The 16,075-nt window shown below is 42.8% G+C and overlaps 2 long non-coding RNA genes across 3 annotated transcripts in view; one reads left to right on the top strand and one right to left on the bottom strand.

Moving 5' to 3' along the window:
- Positions 1-16,075, top strand: part of LOC141506406 (uncharacterized) — a 110,727-nt gene that overhangs the window by 76,791 nt on the left and 17,861 nt on the right. The gene's annotated exons all lie outside the window — the stretch shown is intronic.
- LOC141506403 (uncharacterized) lies at positions 10,880-14,839 on the bottom strand. 2 transcript variants are annotated; one of them, XR_012473871.1, is made up of 4 exons: positions 14,633-14,839; positions 14,023-14,175; positions 12,967-13,070; positions 10,880-12,315 (listed from the first exon to the last, which is right to left on the bottom strand). It is a non-coding gene; the product is annotated as an uncharacterized LOC141506403 (long non-coding RNA). The 2 variants fall into 2 exon arrangements; XR_012473870.1 differs by lacking the exon at positions 14,633-14,839 and having other exon boundaries at positions 14,023-14,626.

The following is a 16,075-nucleotide window of genomic DNA, read 5'->3' as shown; positions in this document are numbered from 1 at the left end:
GATTCTGGTTTTTTATCCACTCTGCTATTTGCTTACGTTTTAAGGGAGAGTTCATCCCATTCACATTCAAGGTTATGATTACTAATTCTTTATTACCGTCCATGCTATCTTCCCTCTGTTTGTATTTTTCCCCCTTCTCTCCCCTTTATCCATATTCCCCAGTATTTTTTTTCTGAATACCACCCCCTTCAGTGTATTTGTCCTCCTATATCACACCCTCCCCTTTCTTTCCCCTTTCCCTTTTTCCTTCCCTTCCTTTTGTTATTTCCCCTTTTCCCCCCACTCCCCTTCCCTTTCTCCATCCCCCCTCCCCTTTTCCCCCTTTTAATCCTTGAAAGGTTAGATGTTTTTTTAAGTTAACTAAATATGTGTAAGTTGACTTTAAGCCAAGTCTGATGAGAAGAAGATTCAGGTATTTCTCATCTCCTCCCTTCTTCCCCTCTAATTACCATAGGTATTTTGTACCTCTTAGTGTAATGGGATTTACCCCATTCAATCCCCTCCCTCCTCCCATCTCCTTCCTGTCCCCCTTTTTAAGGAGGTAGTGTTTTTGAGATCGTTCTATCTGAGTCATAGAAAATTCTGAGTATATGTCACTTCTAGCTATGTACATTCTGTCTAATAGAGTTAAAATTCCTGAGTTATTAGAGTCTTTCTCCCAAGTGGGGTTAAAGCCAGTTACATCTCATTGGATAGCAGTCTCATGGAAAGGTCATGAATGTCCATCACTTCTGGCTAGGCATATTCTAATAGAGTTACAATTCTCAAGATTTATGAGAATCTTTTTCCCCCATGCTGGAATATAGCCAGTTTCAACTTACTGGATAGCAATTTTTTAACTGCCCCCCCCTTTTAACCTTTTCATGTGTCTCTTGAACCTCCTGTTTGATGACCAAATTTCCTATTTAGCTGTGGTCTTTTCATCAAGAATTTTTGGAATTCTTCCATTTCATTAAATGTCCATTTTTTTCCCCTGGAAGAGAAGGCTTAGCTTTGCAGGATAGTGGATTCTTGGCTGCATTCTGATATCCCTTGCTCTTTGAAATATCTTGTTCCAGGCCCTTTGATCCCTTAATTTTGATGCAACCAGGTCCTGCATAATCTTTACTGTGGCTCCTTGATATTTAAATTGTTTCTTTCTGGCTGCTTGCAGGATTTTCTCTTTTATCTGATAGTTCTGGAATTTGGCTACAACATTCCTTGGTGTTTTCATTTTAGGATCTTTTTCTGGAGGGGAACGATGTATTCTTTCAATATCTACTTTGTCCTCTGGTTCCATGATATCAGGGCAGTTTTCCATCACTAGATCCTGTAATATTAAGTCCAGGCTTTTTCTCTCTTCAACGTTCTCAGGAAATCCAGTAATTTTCAGGTTGCCCCTCCTCAACCTATTCTCAAGGTCAGTGGTTTTGCTGATAAGGTATTTTACATTTTCTTCTATTTTTTTCCATTTCTTGGTTTTGTTCAACTGGCTCTTGCTGTCTCATGGAGTCATTAGTTTCTGCAGACTCTCCATTCTATTTTTTAGAGAGGAGTTTTCTTCATTGACCTTATGCAACTCCTTTTCCAATTGGTCCATTCTACTTTTGAAAGAGCTTTCCATTTGACCAATTGAGGTTTTGAGGGAATTATTTTCTTTTTGCATTTGCCCAATTGAGGATCTGAGAGAATTATTCTCATTTTGTACAATAGTCCAATTGATGATCTGAGAGATTTATTCTCATTTTGTATTTGTCCAATTGTATTTTTTAAGGATTTGTTTTCTTGTTGCAAGATATTGTCTCTCCCAAATTTTCCAGTTGATTTTTAAACTCCTTCTTTATTTTTGTTGTTGTTGTTTTTGGTTTTTTTGGGGGGGGTTTAGATTTTTTCAAGGCAATGGGGTTAAGTGGCTTGCCCAAGACCACATGGCTAGGTAATTAATAAGTGTCTGAGGCTGGATTTGAACTCAGGTACTCCTGACTCCAAGGCCAGTGCTCTATCCACTGCACCACCTAGATGCCCCTCCTTCCTTATTTCTTCAAGGAAGTCTTTCTTTGTTGAAGACCAAGTCATATTCTCCTCAGAGGTTCTAGGTCTGAGTTAGGGTCATTCCCTTCCAAGAATTTTTTCTATTGATATACCTTTCCGCTGACCCTTCTTCATTTTTTTTAAGACCTTGTGTTGGGGAGGGGCTGGTTCACAGGGGCTTGGTATTGCTAGAGGCTTTGCTCACTGAGTGCAATTTCTCTGGCTGGCCAGTAGGATGTGCTGGTTGCTTTCTCTGGAGTGTCTGTGACCTTGATTGAGGCCTTCTCCCTTAGCTTGAAGGGAGGAGTTGGAGCTAATGAGTCCTTTTGCCTTCAATCAATGTTGGGCTTTGCCCTGGCCTGAGGTCATTCTTCTCTCAATTGTCAGCTGGGCTGTTTCTTCTGCTCACACACCTGTGCCTGAGGCAGAAGTAGTCTTCTATCGTTTGTTTTTGGAAGAGGCCTCAGCAGCAATGGAGGCGTGAACTCAGAGTTCCTCAGACCAGAGGAACCCAGGGATTGTGTGTCCTCAGCTATCCTGCATGGGAGCTCTCCCCACCAGCCCTATTGGCAGGCTCCAGAGGGTCAGCGTGCCCCTGTTCCCTAGTTGACTCAAGCCCAGGCTGTCTAGCCCCAACTGCTGATCCAGCAGGTCCAGCTCTTGGGCCCTCAGACTCCCTGGCTCCAATTCAGCTGCTAATCTAGCTGATCCGGGGCTGATCCGCCCTCTGCGCCCAGACTCACATGCCTGAATTTGTCCAGTCTGCTGAGGGAGACAAATCCTGAGGTAGATGTTCTTTCTCCTGGCTTTTCTTTCTGAGTTTTGTGGGTCAGATTTCTTTTAAGAGGTTTGTTTCATATGATAGATGGGGAAAGATCAGGAGACTTTAGAACTGTGCCTGTCTTCTCTCCACCATCTTGGCTGGAAGTCCCAAACATCTCTTCTTTGGCTTACCCACTGCTGAATCATCACATTGAGACTTGTTCAGGTATGTCCAGATTTCTTCTTGAAGCCTTTCCTCTTCAGGAGGAGAAGACTGGGCCTCTATCTGGTAGACTGTCAGAGAAGCCAGAAATTTGATGAACCAGTAAGACTCAGAGAGATTTGTTAACCAACACAGAAATGTGTAATCTGAAATGTCAGCAGCAGAATAAATCTTGTAAACTAGAAGAGTAGAGATGTAGGAAGTCAGCAGAGGGCACTAAAAGCTAGTGTTGGCTAGGACTATTTGTGGAGGAAATATGAACCCTACCAAGTCTCTTAAAGCCTGAGATTTCATCTTCTCTTGGCAAGATATTGATCTCCCTTCCCCTGTGAAATATTTGATGAGCCCATAGTTGGTCATTTTTCTTTGGGGCAGCCATAGAATCACAGATTAGATGAGTTGGAAAGGACCACATGATAGAACTACAGAACATAGATTGTGAGCCCCAGAATAGAATAACCCTTAGAGTTAACAGAACTATAGAATTTTATAGTGGGAAATGACTGTAGAGATCAAAGACCATAAAATGTCAATTATCTAGTCCAATTTTTTTATTTTTATAGATAATATTAATAGATAATATAGATAGTATTTTATAGATAATAAAACTGAGGTTCAGAGAATTAAAATTATTCAATATCTCAAAAAAGAAATGGTACACTGGGTGGCACAGTGCATAGAGCACTGGCCCTGGAGTCAGGAGGACCTGAGTTCAAATGTGACCTCAGACACTTAATAATTAACTAGCTGTATGGCCTTTTGGCAAGTCACTCAACCCCATTACCTTTTGTTTTTTTAGATTTTTTTTTCAAGGCAATGGGGTTGAGTGGCTTGCCCAAGGCCACATGGCTAGGTAATTATTAGGTGTCTGAGGTCAGATTTGAACCCAGGTCCTCCTGACTCCAAGGCCGGTGCTTTATTCACTGAGCCACCTAGCTGCCCCTCAACCCCATTACCTTAAAAAAAAGAAAATGGTATGACAGTGAGTGCTTAACCATTGGTATTCTAGAAAAAAATGTACTCGACACATCTTAAAGTTTAGTCTGATTAACTTTTTCTCCATCACACATTCTTAAGTCTAGAAAATCAAAATAAGTCATCCTGATTTGTAGTGTTTACTTATTTCCAAGGAATAAAAGCTCATGCTATGTAACACACATTGTTTAAATATCCAAAAGGAGATTATCTGTAGTTTTTTAGTTCCCAGGGATGCTATTGATGTGGTGATGGTATCCTACATCAAGTTAAAGGATGGATGAGAGGAAATGAAGCTTGATATTAGCAGGATGTGTGGTTGGGGAGGGGAATTGGAGCTTGACTTCCAACTTTCCTCTAGTTGGCAATATAAGGACTATGGACCCAAATAGAGGAGCCAGGGCAGTGGGAGGACAGAAGGGAAAGACTATGCATTCCCTTAAGTTTCTATTTTCATTTGGATTTCTATCCTGAAATGACTTCTTGATTTCTATCAATTTTTTTCCTCTTCCTCCTTGGTATGGGAAACTCTGGACTGAACCCTTAATGTTCTTTGTACACTATGAAGACTTCTTTGAGGGAGGAAAAAATTGCCCCAAGAAATCAAATCCAAGAACAACATCACTGTGGGTTTGGCTCCCTCTAACTCATTATGCCTTCTCCTTACTTCTCCTCCTCATGAGGACCTACAGGATAAAATATACCCTGTGGTCAAAATGTGGTTCCAGAAGCTCAGTCAACTCCTGAGAGACAAGTAGCTAGAGTCCATCAACTGGACTGGGAGCCTAAATTCTTGGGAGAGCTTCTTCCAAGTGAATGGCTTCATCCTAGGGTGACCAAAGAATCTACACAGAAGCAGTCTTAGAATTCCCAGTGAGTCTATGTCAAGAGGCAGGGTAACATAGTGGCAAATAGGGGCCACTGTCTTTCCACATTTGAGAAGCTCACAAACTCTTTTTTGCAGTAGGTAGGGATGGGGACTGAACTTGTTATTTCAATAGTTTGTAGAATTCTAGGAGAGTCTTTAGAGGGTTGCCTGGAGGAACAAGAGTTTAAGTGACTTGTTGATGGTCTCATAGTCAGTATGGGTCAGATGCAGGATTGAATGTAGTGCCATATTGCCTCTAATTTAAATTATATATGGCACAATAAATAATTCATCATTGATAGGGGACCCTTGGGAACATGCTAACTCAGGACATTACCTATATGAAATCTTACTCTGATCTGTGTACCAACATTCTGCCAAGGTAGGAGGGCCAGAGTAAAGGTCTCTTCTTGAGATATCAAACAGAATTAATGAAGCTGGTAAGGGGAAGATGAAACAAGTCTAGGTCATTAACCTTAGCACACAGAATGCCAGAGCTGGCATTTATATCGCATTCTAGAGTTTACAAAGCACTTCACAAATATTTTATCATTTATTCTCATAACACGCCCGAAAGAAGCTGATATTTCCCTGATGCAGCCCTCCTGAAACTTTATTGGCCCTGGTTTACATGATACAACTTTCTGGCTATTTAAGGGAATAAAATGTCCCAGCAAGGTGGAACTTGGGTGTCTTAGACTTAGTGGGTACCATACCTGACATTGTACCCTCCTGACCTCCTAACCAGATGCATTAGAAGGGGGCCATGTCCAGAGTTACTTTTTATTTTTGTTAGTTTTTGCAAGGCAATGGGGTTAAGTGGCTTGCCCAAGGCCACACAGCTAGGTAATTATTAAGTGTCTGAGCCCGGATTTGAACCCAGGTACTCCTGACTCCAGGGCTAGTGCTTTATCCACTGTGCCACCTAGCCGCTCCCATGTCCAGAGATTCTTAAGTGTTATTGTATTCTTGTTGTATAATATCATTGTGGTTTTAGGAAACTTCTTTGTTCTAAATGTTCAAAAATTTTCACGTATCTAGTTAAATGCATGTTAGGCAGAACAAGTGCTGTGAATTAACAAGGGAACTCCTCTAAGCATCAAAATTTTTTTTCATTCCAACTTTGAGGAAGAATAGTATAGTCAGTCAATTAGTTAATATGAATTTATTAAGCCCCTAATATGTACCTGACACTGTGCTACTTGCAGGGTGTGAAGAAGGGAGGAACAGCACAGTAATCTGTCCCCACACTCAGAAGCTCAGGTCCCCAAGAAAAAGGTTGATCAAGAGAACTTGGGAAGCAGGGAAATTAATGTTAGATAAATCTATCATCTGGAACTTTGTCTGGGTTCTTCTTTCTCCAATTCATCCTCCCCAGCAGATGTTTCTACATTAATGATATATAACCATGTTATTTCTCTGCTTAGGAACCTAAAGGATCTCTGTTAGCCAAACACCTGGGATGGGGAAATTTGAGGGAGGCAGCTATGGTTCATTTTGGGTGAAGAAATAACCAGACTCTCCAGCCTCAGGAGGATAAGAAAAGCCTAGACTATAATTTCCAGGTTGCTGCAGAAGTCTACATGTTACTAAAAAATGTTCACAAGTAAGGTTTTTTTTAACAAGGTAAAGAAAGAAGCAGCCATGAGACAGTGAATTTTAAACTAATATTTCCCTTGAGAAATTCTTGCCATTACCTCTGTTGTCTCCTAATTAGATGCAAGCATCCCCAGGTAATGATCGTGTCATATCATCATTGCTTGAATGATGAGGTGAAAATAGTCGACTGTTTCTCCTATTCTCTTGAAGTCATTAAGGAGAGTTATCTTAAGGATATTGTGAATCAGAGTCACCCCTTTGAAGTGGGCCTATAAAATAGGACAGGAATATCTATTTTTATTTCTGTTTTTAAATGTTATTTTATTTTCCCAATTACTTGCAAAGATAATTTTTAACATTTATCTTTTTCTAAGTTTTTGAGTTCCACATTTTTCTACCTCTGAACCTTCCCTAACCCTTTCCAAATGACAATAAGTAAGCTGATATAGGTTATGCAAGTACAATCATGTTTTACATATTTCCATGTAAGTCATGTTGTGAAAGAAAAATCAAAAGTAGAAAGAAGAAAAAGCATGGGAAATAAAAATAGTAAAAAAACATAAAACAAAAAAAAAACAAGTCATAAAACAAGTAGTAAATAGTGAAAATAGTATGCTTTCATCTGCATTCAGACTCCATAGTTTTTCCCCTGAATGTGGATATCATTTTTCTTCACCAGTTTTTTAGAACTGGAAGACAGGAATATCATAAGTTAGTCGATTGAAACGGGCTGGGGAGCAGGAAAAGATGACAGAGAGAGAAAGACCTAGGATCCTGGGGCAGGGTGAGCTGAGGCTTGACCTTCCAAATAATTCTCTAAGGAAGTGATATTAAGCCTCAATTTTCAGCCCAAGAGACAGTTGCCTCAAAGGGGGAAACCACAACATGAAATGGTGGAAATGCCTGTCTGCAGCATTCTATAAAGTACTAAGAACTCTGGGAATAAGGAATAATCATGTAGCCTCTCAGGAAAACATTCTTTTGCCTAATGTAAAATCATGATAATGATGATGATGAATCATTCACATAGTCTAAGTTCAAAGGGAAGGGAGTTTCCTCTCTAACACCCCCAAGTATGTTTTCTTCTGATGGGAGTCATGGGATTCAATTCCTTTGGAGTTGTACCTAAATGGGTAGATGAGGGTCAAAAGCAGAATTCTCTACTGTTGTGGGTTCCTATAATTCCTTTGTGTTGTTTATTCTGTACTTGACAGTGCTGGCTTGAGGGCTTGTAACAAGGAAGCTGGAATTATTTTCCATATCTATGTAAACAGAATATAAAGCCCTGGGTTAGGTTACACCAATAAGGAGAAACTGCTTACTAAAATAGAAATGATAGGAAACTTGAGGCAGGTGGGGGCTGGGAAGAAATAACCCTTCAAGTATCATAAAATTCTTGAAAAGAGGAGAACAAGGACAAGGAGACCTTGTTTTAGGGGAAGATCCATAATATAAAGTCAGATAGACAATCCTTAAAGTTGGTGTATCAATACATGTATCTTACAAAGACGCTATATAGTTCTAGGGGCAGGGGCTAGTACTGAAGAGGAAAAGTAGTAAGCTGAATTGCCTTTGGGAAATTACTCAGTGCTATTAGTGACCCCAAACTTACTGAAACCAAAGTTCATTTTTTAAAGATGAAATTTTTTAAAAGTTCTATTTTTTATTTTTGTATAAAATGTTTTTTGAATCTTTTTACTCCTTCCTTTTAGCAAAGGGAGATTTTCCTTGTGACAAAGACAAATGATTTGGAAAACCAATACCTTCCCCATGGGATAGTGTACACAGTTTCTCCTCTAAAGGTATGACAATTACTCGGCATCTGCTTTTATTTTTATTTAAAAATTTTATTTCATTTTTTTCCTGACATGTAAAGATAGTTTTCAACAATCTTTTTTTTAAGATTTGATTTCCACATTTTTTTCTACTTCCCTCCCTTCTCTTCCCCTTTCCCATTATAGCAAGCAATCTGATATAGGTCATGTATGCACAATCATTTTTATATTGCATCTGGTTTTGACTTTTTTTTACATTAAAATAACTTAAAAATCTTCTCTTGAAGCAATAGAGAGGCAAAGCATAGAACACTACAGTTCCCAAAGAATTGGACGTCATCCAAAAAGCAACAGAAAACTGTATAAGGGGTATAAATATATTTCAGCAGGTTGTCAATAAAGAATTGTGATGGAGAAACATCAAGAAAGAGATAATTGGATTCAGGAAACCTTTAAACTATATTGGTACATATATACTATCAAGAAATCTGGAGGCAGCCCTCACAGCATGTTAAGTGGTCTATTCCACGAGGACATGGACTATAAACCCAAGTGCCAGAAGGTGTGGATAGCCTTGCAATTTATACTATTTGAACACTAAGTTTTTATATTGCTGTCTAAAACTGGGGTGGGAAACCCTTTTTTCAGTCAAGGGTCATTTGAATATTTAAACATCATTCCCAGGCTATATGTGGTCAAATATTTAATTAATTCACCTCTTAAAGCTCCTAGACTTATTAAATTTCCTAGTCTTGTCCTTGGTTGCCTTGGTAACGACAATCCAGTATAGTCTGAGGTTTTCCCACCCCCTAGTCAAAAAGGACAGATACAAATTCACAGGGGATGATCCTTTAAAAAGTTACAGGAAGTTGTAAATGAGTGAGCTGCCAGGGTAGCAGCAGGAGGGAGGGAGGGAAGAAGAAAGGAATCCAGGACCAGGTTCTTCTAGCTCAGAATGCCACTACAACGGATGCACATCCCCATTCCCTACATTTTTTTCCCTCTCTCCCCAAATCCACCAGTTCCTAAGTAGACATGATCTGAGCAGAACTCCCTGGGAGGACCTCACAAGGGCAATGGACAGGATGTGCCATTTGCAGAATGGGTCTGCCTTCTGGTAAGAGAATAGTCACTGGAGGAGCAAAGACTCCCTGGATCAGAGATCCAATCACCTCCATTAAAGATTTAGAATTAATAGTGTTGGCATGTGCCACTACAGGACAATGGCTGCTACACACCTAGACTCTGAAGGGTCCCTTGATAAGTCTATGGTATCTGTCTCAATGTATATGATGCTGGACTGTACCCCACTGTCCCCAAACATTGAGAAAGTAATGTGCCTGCTGGTCTCCAGGAGATGTTTCATAGCTCCTTGACTGAACCTTGTTGAATCTTAAGAAAAGAGACTTTGAACAGGGTCTTTCATAATTAGCCCTCCCCAGATCCCTGCTGTTCCCAGAATGAATGTTTGAAAGTCACCACCCCCACCAGGACAGGACAAAGGGAACTCTTCCTCCCAAATTCCACCCCTTGGCCAGTATGGGTGAGACTTTGACTTTTCCCTTGCCTTAATTGCTGTTCTCAGATCCCAGCCATCACCAAGCACCAAGTTTCCTTTCAAGCAAGAAATACGTGGAAGGTGGCAAAGACCATTTCTCCCTCTTATGAAGACAGTATAGAAAAGAGTACTTTGTCTTTTGGCAGGCAATCCCTCTACAGCCCTGATTTGCCCCAATACCTATTTCACCTAAGGTACTCATTGGTCTGTTATACATCTCCCCCTTAATGCCACCCTATATTGTCAGTCCAGGTCAGGATGGAAGGGAGTCTGACCTACTCTTCTATCTCTTGCTGAGAGCAGGAACGCCCTGAGACTCTTTAGAGTAAGAGGTATGCTTCCTAGATGTGCAAGACAAGGCTTCCCTATCCTCTCAAAAATAGCCACAGCCTGAGTACCCTCACTCAATGGAGTACTAATGTCTGCTACCAGGGAGGTGGTAACAGGACTCTTCCCCACACTTCTGCCTCTTGCAACCCTGACTGTAGCCTATGCTCCAGCACGCAAGAAAAGGATGTGACCCTTGACCTTTAAAGACACCTATAAGAAGCTGGCTGGCCTCTTTTCCTCCTGGGCTGCTCTCAAAGTACCAACTCCACAGTCTAGGCCTTGTGGGACATTTTGGGTGAGACTGATGCTGACCTCCTGAGCTCTGGATATGGAGACATCCTGCCATCTGAGGAAGTAGACAAAGATGGTAGAGAATGGTCTATCCCTCTCCAGACTGTTTCCAGCTCTGGGTAGGCTTTCCCTAGAGGTAAAACTGCACCTTTCTGATCAGATTCCCCAGGAAACAGGTGGATTCCACTGGAAAAAGCCGAGAAAGCCTCTGAAGAATCCATCATATGGACAGGCTGCAACAGCCAATAAAGATGCCTATCATTCTTGACTAGAAGCAGGACCCACTTATGAAAAGACTGGAATTCTCATAAGGAATGAGTCCTATGAACATATATGACAATAAAACATGCAAATAAAGCATTCCTATCTGAAGAAGTAATTCTCATTATTGGAGCAGTCAAGGTGTGTGTTCACACCAAGACTTCAATAGTTCTATGGCCTGCCAACCAAATGGGCCATATGTAGAATGGACCTTCCCCCCCCCCCCCCCCCCCCACAAGAAAAAGGCCACTGACAGGGCCTGGTAACCTTCTCAACTAGAAACTCTGTACAGATAAAAACAGACACATGCATACATATAGGACATCAGCCACTGTCTAGATAGACAAAGAGGATGCCCCCTACATCCTCATGATATCTGCTTCAAAGTACATAATGCTGGACTACACTTCATTTCCACCCCCCTCCCCAACATGGGGAACCTAAAGTGACTACTGACATTAAGGACCTGAGAACAGGCTACCTAGGGTTACCTACTTTGACCTCCCTTCTGTATATCTTGAACAGAGACTTTGAGGCCATCTTGATTAGCCCTCACCTGCACAGTCGCCAGGATGTCTGTCTGAAAGAGTTAAGAGTCTGGATATTTACTCCATTCCTTCTCTCCTAGGTAAGGACAGAAGAATTCCATTATCCTGGATCCCTCCCCATTTACTCTGGTTCTTAGTCCAGAGATGTATTCTACATGTACCTGAAGGCCTCTGCAAGAGAAACTAAAACTGTTTCCTGTACAGAATAGTTTTATACTAGAGTAATTTTCAATTCATAACATATGTAAGCTAAAGATTTCTCATGTCTTTTGTGAAAAATCTCTCAAACTATTTTCCAAAGTTGATTCCTTTGGTGTAAATGAATTTTTCTGAGATCATTACAAGACATGAGGACCATGGTTGTGGTCCACTATGACACTGGAACCCTGGCTCTAGTCTCCATGCTGTCTGCTTCAAAGTTTAGGGAATGCTTGGATATGAACATGCTCCTGGGATCATAAAGATGATCAAGACCCAAGGCAAAGTTGCCTGCCTCTTCCAAACATTCAGGAACTGAACATCTACTCACATATCTCATTACCACTCTTTGTATCCAGATGCCAGGATAGAGAGGCTAAGACACTGTTAATTTTTTTTTTTAGGTTTTTGCAAGGCAAATGGGGTTAAGTGGCTTGCCCAAGGCCACACAGGTAGGTAATTATTTAGTGTCTGAGACCCGATTTGAACCCAGGTACTCCTGACTCCAAAGCTGGTGCTTTATCCACTATACCACCTAACTGCCCCAAGACACTGTAATTATAATAAGAAGATTGACCTGAGTGTTGGTGCTGACCCATCCTGGCTGGTGACCAGGACCAGGCTCTAAACTGTAGCCTTTGTCCTTCCAACTTCAGAACAATAGTCACAAAGAGTGGGAGGGACAAAGCAGGACTTATGTGGATAGTAGCAAAGACAATGACTTCCTGGATCCCAAGAGATTTTGGTTGGTTTTGGAAGAAACTGAGAATCCATCTTCTATACAGGTTGTGATTCTTACTGCAGATAACTGAGGACCTGGATGGAAGTCAGATGGAAATATGATCTTCACTGAAATCTTCATGAGGAATGATATGAACCATGCAAGGAAGTGAAGTCTTTATATAAAGCATTCCTCCCTTTAAAAAAAAAAGAAGGAAAGGTAGTGTCAGGAATGCCAGATTTTAGAATGAACCTATTGAGTTGGTGGGGAATACTAAGGATAGTAATAAGCATTTTTAAAAAATCTATATTCATCATGAAAAATGCTCTATTATACCTAATAATTAGAAAAATTCAAAATAATACAATTTGGAGGTTCAACCTCATACCTTTCAGATTAGCGAAGTTGTCAAAATAGGGAAATTACAAATTTGAAGAGGCGTTATAGGAAAATAGTACATTGGTGCATGTGGCTGCTATGAATCGGTCTGTTCATTTTAGAAACCAATTTGAACAATGCCCAAGAAGGTGACAAATTGTGCATATACTTTGATTCAATTATACTGTTACTAGGTCTACATCCTCCAAAAAAAAAATCAAAGGAAAAGGACCTATAATATTTATAGCACCTCTTTTTGTGGTGTCCTACTGGAGATTGTTGTATATGAATGTAATGGAATATTACTGTGCCATAAGACATGGTGAAATGGAAAATCTCTGTGAACTGATTCAGAATTAGGAGAATAATTTATGCATTAATAACATCATGGCAAAAATCTGAACTATTTAAAAATTCTGAATAACACAATGACAACTTCAAAAGAATGAAAATGAAACACATCACTCACCTCTTAAAAAAGATAATGTAGAGGCATCCATTTTTCAATGTGGTTAATGTGGAAATTTATTTTGCTGGACTATGCAGCTCAATAGTGAGGACTTTGTCAATTTGCTCAATGGAAAAATGAGGTAATGAGAGGAACAAGTTAATAAAAAATATGTTTGTTAATAGGGAAAAATAATAAAATTTAACAATTTTAGGGGCCAGCTAGGTGGCACAGTGGATAGAACACTGACCCTGGAGGAGGATCTGAGTTCAAATCCTGCCTCAGACACTTGCTACTTACTAGTTATGTGACCTTGGGCAATTCACTTAACCCCATTGCCCCATAAAAACAAAACAAAAAAAATAATTAAAATTATATTAGAAGACAAAGAAAAATTAAAGAAAGACTAAGACGATTGTTCAGTATGCTTGGGGAAAATGAAAAAGCAAATCTGTCTGATTCATTCTTTTTCCTGATAAGCTGAAAGATTATTGAACTTGGACTCAAAAAAAACAGACAAAAATATAGATGTCAAACCAACTAAGAAAGAGAATCAATATTCTTCCTGGGTTAACATGATCAAGCTCAGAGAAACTACATCTCATGACGCTGAAAGAATAGATAGATGTGATTGCTGAGTTACTCTTAGAGATCTTTTAAAAAAAAAACAAACCATGAGAAATACCGGAGTGTCTGCAAGGAAATGTTCTGATTCTATTAATGGATAAAAGAGAATGAAGTTTACAAACCATTAAGTCTGACAATAAAACAATAAATCTGACATCAATTTTAAGCAAATCCTAGGGTTAAATGATGGTTAGTTAATATTTAAACAATGTTGCAGCATGACCTTGTCAAAAACAGGTGATGTCAGATATTCCTATTACACTTAAAACCTGCCAGACCCTGGCAAACACCTTTACAAATATTATCCCATTGGTTTTTGACAACAAACCAGGGAGGCAAGTGCTATAAATGTCCCCATTTTACAGGAAAGGGAACTGAGGCAACCAGGAGTTCAGTGACTGGTCCGTGAACACCCAACTAATAGGTATTTGCAGTTTGATTTGAACTCACTGTATTTCCACTTCAGATCCAGCGCTGTATCCCCTGAGCCGCTGACTTGCATCTGATGAAGACTCATCTGGTCGGTTTTCCTTTCTGATTCTTGACAGATGCGGTTAAGATCAGGCAGATCGGGAGTTCAACAACTTGAGAAAGAGATGGAACCTGTAGACAGGATTATGTATCAGAGGTAGTTCCTGGTGTGGGGAAAGAGCGGTGGCTGTTCAACTGCCAAAGCGAGTCCAGACTGGCGCCCGGTGAGGGCTGGAGGATGGGGAGTTAGGACTCCGGGCGGCGGTGCCCAAGTCTGCCGTCCCCGCTCCGGAGCCTCCGCTTTGCCAGCCAGCTCAGGAGCCCGCACGTCCCTCTTCTAACCCAGAGGGAAAAGGAGTGGGACCCGCGGGAGGAGAGAAGAAAAGGGCCAAGTCAGAGGGGAAAGAGACGCTCGCAAGAGACGAGAGAAAAACAAAGATGAGAGAGAGAGTAACAGGGAAGGCGAGAGAAAAGATGGGAGGAGAAAGAGAAGAGCGGAGAGGGGAGACGGAGACGGAAAGACTGAAAAAACGTTATTTCAGAAAGACCCCCCGGGAGGAACGACCCCTCGTGCCATTCGGGCGCTAACCTGGGCCAGCGGGGGCGGGGCGGGGCGGGGCCACTTCCGGTTCTTAGTAACCAAGCCCCGCCTCGCAGCGGGGCCTGGGCCGCGGCCCGTGGGGACCACGTGGGGGCCTTTTCCTCCCGCATCTCCACATTGTCATTTGGGGGCGCGGAGGCCCGAGGCCGCGGGACGTGTCTGCCGCGTCCGCCATCTTGTTGTACGGCCTGGGCGCTTCCTCTTCCGGCCTCCCTCGCTGCCCCTCCCCCACCCCGTTGTCTCTCTGCCCTCCCCTCCCCTCCCCTCCCCTCCCCTCCCCTCCCCTCCCCTCCCCCTCCCCTCCCCTCCCCTCCCTCTTCTTTTCCCCCTCCCCCTCTTCTCTCTCCCCTCCCCCTCCCCTCTCTCTCCATGCCCCTCCCCTCCCCCTCTTCTCTCTCTCCCCTCCCCCTTCCCTCTTCTCTCTCCCCTCCCCCTCCCCCTCCCCCCTCCTCTCTCTCCCCTCCCCCCTTCCCTCTTCTCTCTCCCCCTCCCCCTCCCGTCTCTCTCCATGCCCCTCCCCCTCCCCTTCTCTCTCCCCTCCCCCTCCCCTCTTCCCTCTCTCCCCTCCCTCTCTTCTCTCTCTCCCCTCCCCCTCCCCTCTTCTCTCTCCCCTCCCTCTCTTCTCTCTCTCCCCTCCCCTCCCCCTCTTCTCTCTCTCCCCTCCCCCTCACTCTCTCTCCCCCTCCCCCTCACTCTCTCTCCCCTCCCCCTCTTCTCTCTCTCCCTCCCCTCTCTCTCCCCTCCCCCTCATTCTCTCTCTCCCCTCCCCTCCCCCTCTTCTCTCTCTCCCCCCTCCCCCTCACTCTCTCTCCCCTCCCCCCCTCACTCTCTCTCCCCTCCCCCTCACTCTCTCTCCCCTCCCCCTCTTCTCTCTCTCCCTCCCCTCTCTCTCCCCTCCCCTCCCTCTCTTCTCTCTCTCCCCTCCCCCTCACTCTCTCTCCCCTCCCCCTCACTCTCTCTCCCCTCCCCCCTCTTCTCTCTCTCCCTCCCCTCTCTCTCCCCTCCCCCCCTCATTCTCTCTCTCCCCTCCCCTCCCCCTCATTCTCTCTCTCCCCTCCCCTCCCTCTCTTCTCTCTCTCCCCTCCCCCCCTCTCTCTCCCCTCCCCTCCCTGTCCTGACTTCTTTGTGTTACTGAGAGGCTTGCCCTTGGCCTTCCAGGCCTGCACAGAACCGCACTTTGCCGGCCTATGGCACATAGTCACCACAACTTTCACATTCCACTCTCAGAAGTTTATTTTTGATCCAGTTAGTGTCTGAGGGTCCTGGACTGAGGTGGGACTGATCCGGCCTATCCTGGGAATCATCTGCCTCCCCACCTTTCTCCCTTCCCCTCACTCTCCGCTCACAGACAGGAGGAGGGGAGAGGGGCTTTGCAAGGGTGGGGTAGGAAAGTGGCCCCTCCAGATAGTCCAGGATCTAAGGAACTGCAGG

This window comes from Macrotis lagotis, chromosome 1 (assembly GCF_037893015.1).
Source record: "Macrotis lagotis isolate mMagLag1 chromosome 1, bilby.v1.9.chrom.fasta, whole genome shotgun sequence".
NCBI lineage: Eukaryota > Metazoa > Chordata > Mammalia > Peramelemorphia > Peramelidae > Macrotis > Macrotis lagotis.
Note: the sequence above shows the minus strand (reverse complement) of the source record. Positions and strands in the feature narration are given on the sequence as shown.